Source organism: Ovis canadensis, chromosome 7 (assembly GCF_042477335.2).
Source record: "Ovis canadensis isolate MfBH-ARS-UI-01 breed Bighorn chromosome 7, ARS-UI_OviCan_v2, whole genome shotgun sequence".
Lineage (NCBI taxonomy): Eukaryota > Metazoa > Chordata > Mammalia > Artiodactyla > Bovidae > Ovis > Ovis canadensis.
In genome coordinates this window covers 61,118,016-61,127,271 of record NC_091251.1, presented here as the reverse complement: position 1 = coordinate 61,127,271, position 9,256 = coordinate 61,118,016, and positions in this window count along the sequence as shown.

The following is a 9,256-nucleotide window of genomic DNA, read 5'->3' as shown; positions in this document are numbered from 1 at the left end:
GGTGGAGTGGCATGGCTTCTTACTGGTCCAGTGTCCTTATCTCAGCATTGTGAGGCTAGGTACTGAAGCTAATGTATGGTAAGAAATGTCAGCCTCCTTCACTTGAGGATATCAAGGTCACTTCCATGTGGAAACACTTCTTTATCATCATCTTTTCTCTTGGCAGAAGTAAACGTAATTTCAGATCCCTGGAATGATATGACTAAATAACATTCTTCCCTTTTTATAGATTAAGAAACTGAAGCTCAGAAAAATTGCTCCCAGCAAATTGATTAAATCCTATGATATGTTCAGTTCAGTCGCTCAGTTGTGTCTGACTCTTTGCGACCCCATGAATCGCAGCATGGCAGGCCTTCCTGTCCATCACCAACTCCCGGAGTTCACTCAGACTCACGTCCATCGAGTCAGTGATGCCATCCAGCCATCTCATCCTCAGTCGTCCCCTTTTCCTCCTGCCCCCAATCCCTCCCAGCATCAGAGTCTTTTCCAATGAGTCAACTCTTCGCATGAGGTGGTCAAAGTACTGGGGTTTCAGCTTTAGCATCATTCCTTCCAAAGAAATCCCAGGGCTGATCTCCTTCAGAATGGACTGGTTGGATCTCCTTGCAGTCCAAGGGACTCTCAAGAGTCTTCTCCAACACCACAGTTCAGAAGCATCAATTCTTTGGCACTCAGCCTTCTTCACAGTCCAACTTTCACATCCATACATGACCAGAAGAAAAACCATACCCTTGACTAGACAGACCTTAGTCGGCAAAGTAATGTTTCTGCCTTTGAATATGCTGTCTAGGTTGGTCATAGCTTTTCTTCCAAGGAGTAAGCGTCTTTTAATTTCATGGCTGCAATCACCATCTGCAGTGATTTTGGAGCCCAAAAATATAAAGTCTGACACTGTTTCTACTGTTTCCCCATCTATTTCCCATGAAGTGATGGGACCGGATGCCATGATCTTCGTTTTCCGAATGTTGAGCTTTAGGCTAACTTTTTCACTCTCCTCTTGCACTTTCATCAAGAGGCTTTTTATTTCCTCTTCACTTTCTGCCATAAGGGTGGTGTCATCTGCATATCTGAGGTTACTGATATTTCTCCCGGCAATCTTGATTCCAACTTGTGCTTCTTCCAGTCCAGTGTTTCTCATGATGTACTCTGCATAGAAGTTAAATAAGCAGGGTGACAATATACAGCCTTTCGTACTCCTTTTCCTATTTGGAACCATTCTGTTGTTCCATGTCCAGTTCTAACTGCTGCTTGCTGACCTGCATACAGATTTCTCAAGAGGCAGGTCAGGTGGTATTCCCATCTCTTTCAGAACTTTCCACAGTTTATTGTGATCCACACAGTCAAAGGCTTTGTCATAGTCAATAAAGCAGAAATAGATGTTTTTCTGGATCTCTCTATTAGCCTGGTGAAATCACATTGGAAGGGCTTGAACTTGGAGGAAGTCTACAATATGGAGAGGAAGTATAGCCTAGCAAGTCCAAGACTCAATATAGGAGCATGGTCCAGGCTATTTTGGCAGGGATAGGGGGTATGTGGGAGGGTGGGGATGAGGAAGAATTCCTGCAGTGCTGTGGGAGGTAGCATCTGTCAGAGTGCTTTATAATTTGTTTGACCAGGCGTTTGACATGTTTGGCCATGTCTGTTTCCTCTTGGACTACATAGGGACAATAAACCTATTATCCTATTTACTGAAAGCTGTGAAGTGAAATACTTCAGCCTGTCCCAAACTCTCAGCCAGGCCAAGTCCATGGGAGCTTAAACAAATAATGGTTGTATCAGAAACCTAGAAGACAGAAGGAAGGAAAAAAAAAGACATTGTAGTCCTTGAATGATCAAAACCATCGTTTTCCTGCTGATTGACTTTTTTTTTTTTTATCATTGCTTTAACCCAGTAAAATTTAAGACTGATCAGTCAAAGAAATTGTGTTGTTCAGAGGATAAGGCCCCCACTCCTTTCAGCTGCAAGCCCCTGGTCTCCACCTGACTATGTAAACAAGCATATGGCAGATACTCGCTGCCCAGTAGGGGCCCTTTGAATGAGGAAATGAGCTAATGTGTCTCTGACCTGGGATCTCATACTATCATTCAAACAATGTTTACAAAGTGGTCCTCTCCTGCTGTGAGTAATTGCCTAGCGTATAGTTCTAAGGGAAAAGATTACACTTTATAACTATGTGTAGAATGACTTTTAAAAATTTATTTATTTTTTAAACTTGAGTTTCTCCATGCTTTTATCTTTAAAATGTTTATTTTTAACTGAAGGGTAATCACTTTGCAATATTATGTTGGTTTCTATCATACTTACGGCCCAGCTGGTAAAGAACCTGCCTGCAATGCGGGAGACCTGGGTTTAGGTTGGGAAAATCCCCTGGAGAAGGGAAAGTCTACCCACCCCAGTATTCTGGCCTGGAGAATTCCATGGACTCTGTAGTTCATGGCGTCGCAAAGAGTCGGACATGACTGAGCAACTTTCACTTCTGTCATACACCAACATGTCCCCTCCCTCTTGAAACTCCTTTCCACCTCCCACCCCATCCCACCCGGCTAGGTCATCACAGAGCCCAGGTTTGAGCTCCCTGAGTCATATAACAAATTCCCAATGGCTATCGATTTTACATATGGTAGTACGTATGTTTCCATGTTACTCTCTACATTTGTCCCTCCCTCTCCCTTCCCCTCCTGTGGTCTCCACAAGCCTGTGCTTTGTGCTGCATCTCTACTGTGAAGTGAAATCGCTCAGTTGTGTCCGACTCTTTCCGACCCCAAGCACTGTAAGCTACCAGGTTCCTCCATCCATAGGATTCTCCAGGCAAGAGTACTGGAGTGGGTTGCCATTTCCTCCTCCAGGGGCTCTTCCCTACCTAGGAATTGAACCCAGGTCTCCGGCACTGCAGGCAGATGCTTTACCATCTGAGTTGCTCCAGTTTTTATCTATTAGCATCTCTATTAGTGCCCTGCAAATAGGTTCATCAAATAGTACCATCTTTCTAGATTCCTTATATATGCATTAATATACGGTATTTGTGTTTCTCTTTGTGACTTATTTCACTCTGCATGAGGCTCTAGGTTCATCTACCTCATTAGAACTGACTCAGTGTGTTCCTTTTTATGGTTGAGTCATATTCCGTTGTATGCACATTGTGTATGCGTACCACATCTGTCGATGGACATCGAGGTTGCTCCCCTGCCCTAGCTGTTGTGAATAGTGTGGCAATGAACACTGGGGTACATGTGTCTTTTTCAATTATAGTTTCCTCAGGGTGTATGCCCAGTAGTGGGATTGTTGGATCATTTGATAGTTTTACTCCTAGTTTTTACAGGAATCTCCGTACTGTCTTCCATCGTGGCTGTATCAGTTTACATTCCCACCAACAGTGCAAGAGGGTTCCCTTTTCTCCACGTCCTCTCCAGCATTTACTGTCTGTAGATTTTTGGTGATGGCCATCCTGACCCATGTGAGGTGATATCTAATTGTAGTTTTGATTTGCATTTCTCTAATAATGAGTGATGTTGAGCATCTTTTCATGTGTCTTTTAGCCATCTGTATTTCTTCTTTGGAGAAATGTCTGTTTAGGTCTTCTGCCCACTTTTTGATTGGGTTGTTTGTTTTTCTGGTATTGAGTTATATTAACTGCTTGTATATTTTGGAAATTAATCCTTTGTCAGTTGTTTCATTTGCTATTATTTTTTCTCATTTTGAGGGCTGTCTTTTCACCTTGTTCATAGTTTCCTTCATTTTATAAAAACTTTTAATTAGTTCCCACTTGTTTTTATTTCCATTACTCTAGGAATCTAGGATAGATTCCATTACATCTTTCTATATTTAGATATATTACCACGCGTTCTTGATCATTGAGTCTGTCCCCCACTCTCACTATAAAAGGTTAAAAACATCATCCAAACCAATCTAGCCTCCATGATCTTTAGTTTGACTCTTTTTCCTCTTTTTATTTTATACGATCTAAAATGGAGAAACTTCTGATTTTTTCTAGAGATTTTTTGGTGCACAACTGGTAAGTGAATTTCTTTTTTTTTCTTTTTTTAATTTACCAATGTTGTGTTGGTTTCTGCTGTACAACAATGCGAATCAGCCATAACTATGCATGTATCCCCTTCCTCTTGAGCCTCCCTCCCATCCCCTCTTCCCACTTCTCTAGGTCATCACAGAGCACCAGACTGGGCTCCCTGTATTATGTAGCAACTTCTCACCAGCTTTACATTTTTTTTTTAATTAATTAATTAATTAATTATTTTAAATTTTAAAATCTTCAATTCTTACATGCGTTCCCAAACATGAACCCCCCTCCCACCTCCCTCCCCATAACATCTCTCTGGGTCATCCCCATGCACCAGCCCCAAGCATGCTGTATCCTGCGTCAGACATAGACTGGCGATTGGATTCTTACATGATAGTATATATGTTAGAATGCCATTCTCACAAATCATCCCACCCTCTCCCTCTCCCTCTGAGTCCAAAAGTCCATTATACACACCTGTGTCTTTTTTGCCAGCTTTACATTTTAAACATGATAGTGTATATGTTGAGTCTACCTTCTCTATTCGCCCCACTTTCCCTCCCCAGCTGCGTCCATAAGGCCATTCTCTACATCTGCATCTCCATTCCTTCCGTTCAAATAGGTTCATCAATACCATTTTTCTAGATTCCATCTCTGTGTTTATATATGATACTTGTTTTCTGACTGACTTCTTCTGTAAGTGAATTTCTGAAGTCTGTATTGCAATCTAAAACTCATAAGTGATTCCTCATCCCCCTCAGTAGACAAGCCTTCCAATCTCCAGAATAGAACATTTACTTCAAATACTGTGGAGAACACTTTCTCCCCAAACCTGTTTGAAGTTAAGTCCTCTCTTGAAAGAGAAAGCAATCCATGAAACAAGATTAACTTACAGGCTAAATATTATAATTCCACGTTATACGGAAAGTAATATTTTAAAGCTGCTTGTTTAAGAAAAAGGAAAAGAAACCTTTTAATCTGTGTAACAGAAAGAACACAGGTTGAAAAGCCTGTGGGGTCTTGCATAGACCATGATCTTGACCATCTAACAGATCTGTAAAATGCTTTATCACCACCCTCCTCCTCTAGACAAAACAGGAATCACCACATGGCAAATTCCTTCACTCTGTACTGACCCACTCAATCCCTTCATAGTCCCTCTTGTCATGAGGTAGGAGCTGCTTGGGTCTTGTCATAGTAACAAAAAAGTGAAAGCAAAATCCCTCTTCAAGGGACATTTCACTCCCTTCTCTATTCATAGCCAAGCTTATCAATGGAGTTGTCTACACACTCTCTTTCTCTACCTTGCTTCCTCCCCTTAACCCACTCTCAGCTAACCCACTGCTTCCGCACTTCCTAAGATCTCCCATAAACCCTTCAGACTTTTCAGACTTTTGTCACTTTCCAGAAGCATTTGCTCCTCCTCCCTGAAGTCCCTCCGCACCCCTCCCTGTGGACCATCTTCTATGAGAGATATTACCTTCCGTTCAGATACCCAAGCTAGAAATTTGGGAGTCATTCTTGACTCTTCCTCTTCTCATACTCCATCCACCCATAGAGTCCTTTCAGTTCTGCCTCCTAACATCTCTAGAATCTGACGGCCATTTTCCCCAGCTTCAGGAGAGGACATGTAGTGGCTGAGAGCACCGGTGGATTCTGACTCTGTCCTCTCTGCTATGCAGCAAAGGGGAGATTGTTCAGCTCCTCTCTGCCTCATTTCAAATGTAAGGAAATACTAGTAATAGTGCCTTCCTCATGGGCTTGCTGTGGGGATAAAAGATCAATATATATAATGTGCATGGCCCCATGCCTAGCTCTGTGAGTGTGTTAGGCAAGTCCTGATAGTGTTGCTCTCCCAGGTGGCTTTATTTCACTGAGAGCTAGTCTAACACACTCCCACCGGGGTCCTCTGCTCTAGTCTTACTCAGGTGTATATCCACCCCACCAACAGACAGGTAATTACATAGCTTCTTCTGTGCCACCTTGTCACACAGGGGAAAAGGTAAACTCCTCACCTTAGCCTAAAAGGCATCGCATGAACAAGCTACTTGTTCACACTGCCAGCCTCATCTGTGGCTGTTGTCCCAACTTGAGATCTTCAGCCTGTTGTCATCTGTCCTACTGGAAGCCTCCCTCTGTCTTCATACATTCAGAGATGTCCATGTGCTATCCCTCTGTCTAGAAAGCCCCTTCCCTGCCCTCCTTCCCATGGTCAGACTGCCTTCCAATGTCTCAGGCAGTCATATTCCCTGGGAAGCCTTCCCAGATCTCCTCATTCTTCCCAGCAGAAGTCAGCTGATCAGCAGAGCTCATGTGGGGAACCAGGTTCCTTATCCATCTGGGATCACCATGGTCTCACCCTCAGTCCACGTTGCGCCTGAAAGGATGAGAACAGAACAGATGGGGCCTGGATAGCTGCTTTAGAGATGATTTTAACTTTCTTGTTCTGTTTTTGTTCTTTTATTCATTGTTTGTAGAACTGCTCAACAGGGCCAGATTATTTCTTTACAATTAACAGGACACTCCTCTGGGAACCACTCTTTTAGAGGAGGCTGTTCAGGATTCCCTCCCCAGCAGACGTGAAGCAGCCCAGCCTGTTTCTTGGTCTTGAGCTCCTGCAGAGAGCCCATTCACCAGCTGGCTTGGTGGTCAAGTCTGGGGCTGAAGTCAGAAAGCCTGGCGTTGCCTCTTTTTTTTGTCAGTTTCTTCAGTCCAAACTCAGCTTGCCCTTGGGGTTGTCCTCATCTAGCTTTTCCAGGTACAGGAGCAGATCTGCTTACCTGAGATAGATTCCTTTTTCCATCCTTGTTTTAGAGTTTGTGTGCATTGGATCAGGCTTCTGGGGTGGCTCAGTGGTAAAGAATCTGCCTGCCAGTGCGGGAGACATGGGTTCAATCCCTGGGTCAGGAAGATCTCCTGGAGAAGGAAACGACAACTCATTCCAGTATTCTTGCCTGGGAAATTCCATGGATGGAGGAGCATTGGATCAGTTGATAGAGGCCAGGCAGGGAGAAACTCAGGGTAACTAAATGTGGATTTCAAGTCCAAGAGTTGTAACTGGGTCCATGCCTCTCTATTTCAGGGTACCCAGAACCACACATCCTGAAGCTGGTGCCCAGCCCCTGACTTGGGGGTGGGGGCAAGACTGGGCAGCAGCATCAGTGTCCCTGAGCCTCTGCTTGTTCTGAGGGCAGCACTCCCAGCTCAGAGTGGGTATGTTTATCATAGTCCCTGCAGAAAACAGGACAAGAGCATGGATCTGCTGATGCAAAAGGGGAGTGGGAAAGTAGGCATCTCCTATTCTGGCCCGCTCCTCCTGAGGGTTGGCCTGCACCCACTGGGATTTGGGCTGGCATCTGCAAGCACTGTGGTCAGGTCTCAGAGTTGTTTCCAAAGAAGCAACGGCCAGAGTTAGGGCCCCGCCTTGCCCTCTGCCTATCTCACTGCCATCACCTATCCTCAATCAAGTAGCTAAATTAGGTAAAAATTAAAAATTTAATTGCTTTAATTACTTTGCAGAATAGTTTCTGTACTTATTTTATTGCCATGTACTGCTTAAGAGTTTAATTTTCAAGGTATGGCTATAAGTTATTTGGTTTATCAAAAAATAGCTATTTGGTCATTGAAAATGTTGCTGAGTGTGCCCTTCTTTTAACACATTATTATTTTTTTTAAGATTTATTCATTTTTTGACTGTGGTGAGTCTTTGCTGCTGCACGTGGGCTTTCTTTAGTTGTGGTAAGCGGGCTGCACTCTGCACTGTGGTGTGTGCTCTTCTCACTGCGGTGGCTTCTCTTGTGGAGCATGGGCTCTAGACACGTGGGTTTCAGTAGTTGTGGCACACAGGTTTAGTTGCCCTGATGCATGTGGGATCTTCCCATGCTGCTGCTGCTGCTAAGCTGCTTCATTCGTGTCCGACTCTATGCGACCCCATAGACGGCAGCCACCAGGCTCCCCTGTCCCTGGGAGTCTCCAGGCAAGAACACTGGAGTGGGTGCCCCTTCCTTCTCCAGTGCAGGAAAGTGAAAGTGAAGTAGCTCAATCGTGTCCAACTCCTAGCAACCCCATGGACTGCAGCCTACCAGGCTCCTCTGCCCATGGGATTTTCCAGGCAAGAGTACTGGAGTGGGGTGCCATTGCCTTCTCCGGGGATCTTCCCATGCTGCTGCTGCTAAGTTGCTTCAGTTGTGTCCGACTCTGTGCGACCCCATAGACGGCAGCCCATCAGGCTCCCCTGTCCCTGGGATTCTCCAGGCAAGAACACTGGAGTGGGGTGCCATTGCCTTCTCCAATGCATGAAACTGAAAAGTGAAAGTGAAGTCGCTCAGTTGTGTCTGACTCTTCGCGACCCCATGGACTGCAGCCTACCAGGCTCCTCCGTCCATGGGATTTTCCAGGCAAGAGTGCTGGAGTGCGGTGCCATTGCCTTCTCCGGGATCTTCCCATACTGGGGATCAAATCCGTGTCTCTTGCAATGCAAGGTGAATTCTTAATGACTGGACCACCAGGGAAGCCCCTAAACACCTTATTGACTAGGGGATTTTTGTAGACGCTAATGCCTGTGGCCAGTGTGATTTGTTATGTGAGTTAATACTGAAACACTCTGGTCCAATAACGTTTGGGTAACAAAAGACATATTAATACATCTCTAGTCAATAAGTTATTAATAGAAAGAGAGATAGTAAATAGTTTTACTGTTGCTTTTTCCCACCTCCAATCTTAGAGCAGCTATTAGTGCTACTTAATCCTGCTTTATGGAGCTGGACACACATAAGCTCTTCCCAGTCTGGTAACATGTATAAATTTTTCTTTTTTAATTAAGAGATGATTGACCTAGAACATTATCTTAGTTTCAGGTATGCAATGTGGATTCATTATATGTAATATTGAAAATGATCATCACAATAATCTAGTTGACATCTATTACCATGCATGGTTACACAATTTTTCTTCTTGTGATGAAAACTGAACAAAATTTATTCTCTTAGCAACTTTCAAATATACAGTTGAGTATTATTAACTATAGTCACCATGCTGTACCTTGCATCCCCAGGCCTTATTTATTTTATAACTGAAAATGTATACCTTTTGACCCCCTTCATCCATTTTTGCCCATCCCTGACTTCCTGCTTCTGATAACCACTAATCTCTTCTCTGCATCTGTGGGTTTGGAGTTTTCACTTGTTTTTAGATTCCACATGTAAGTGAGATCATACAATATTTGTCTTTCTGAGTTTGCT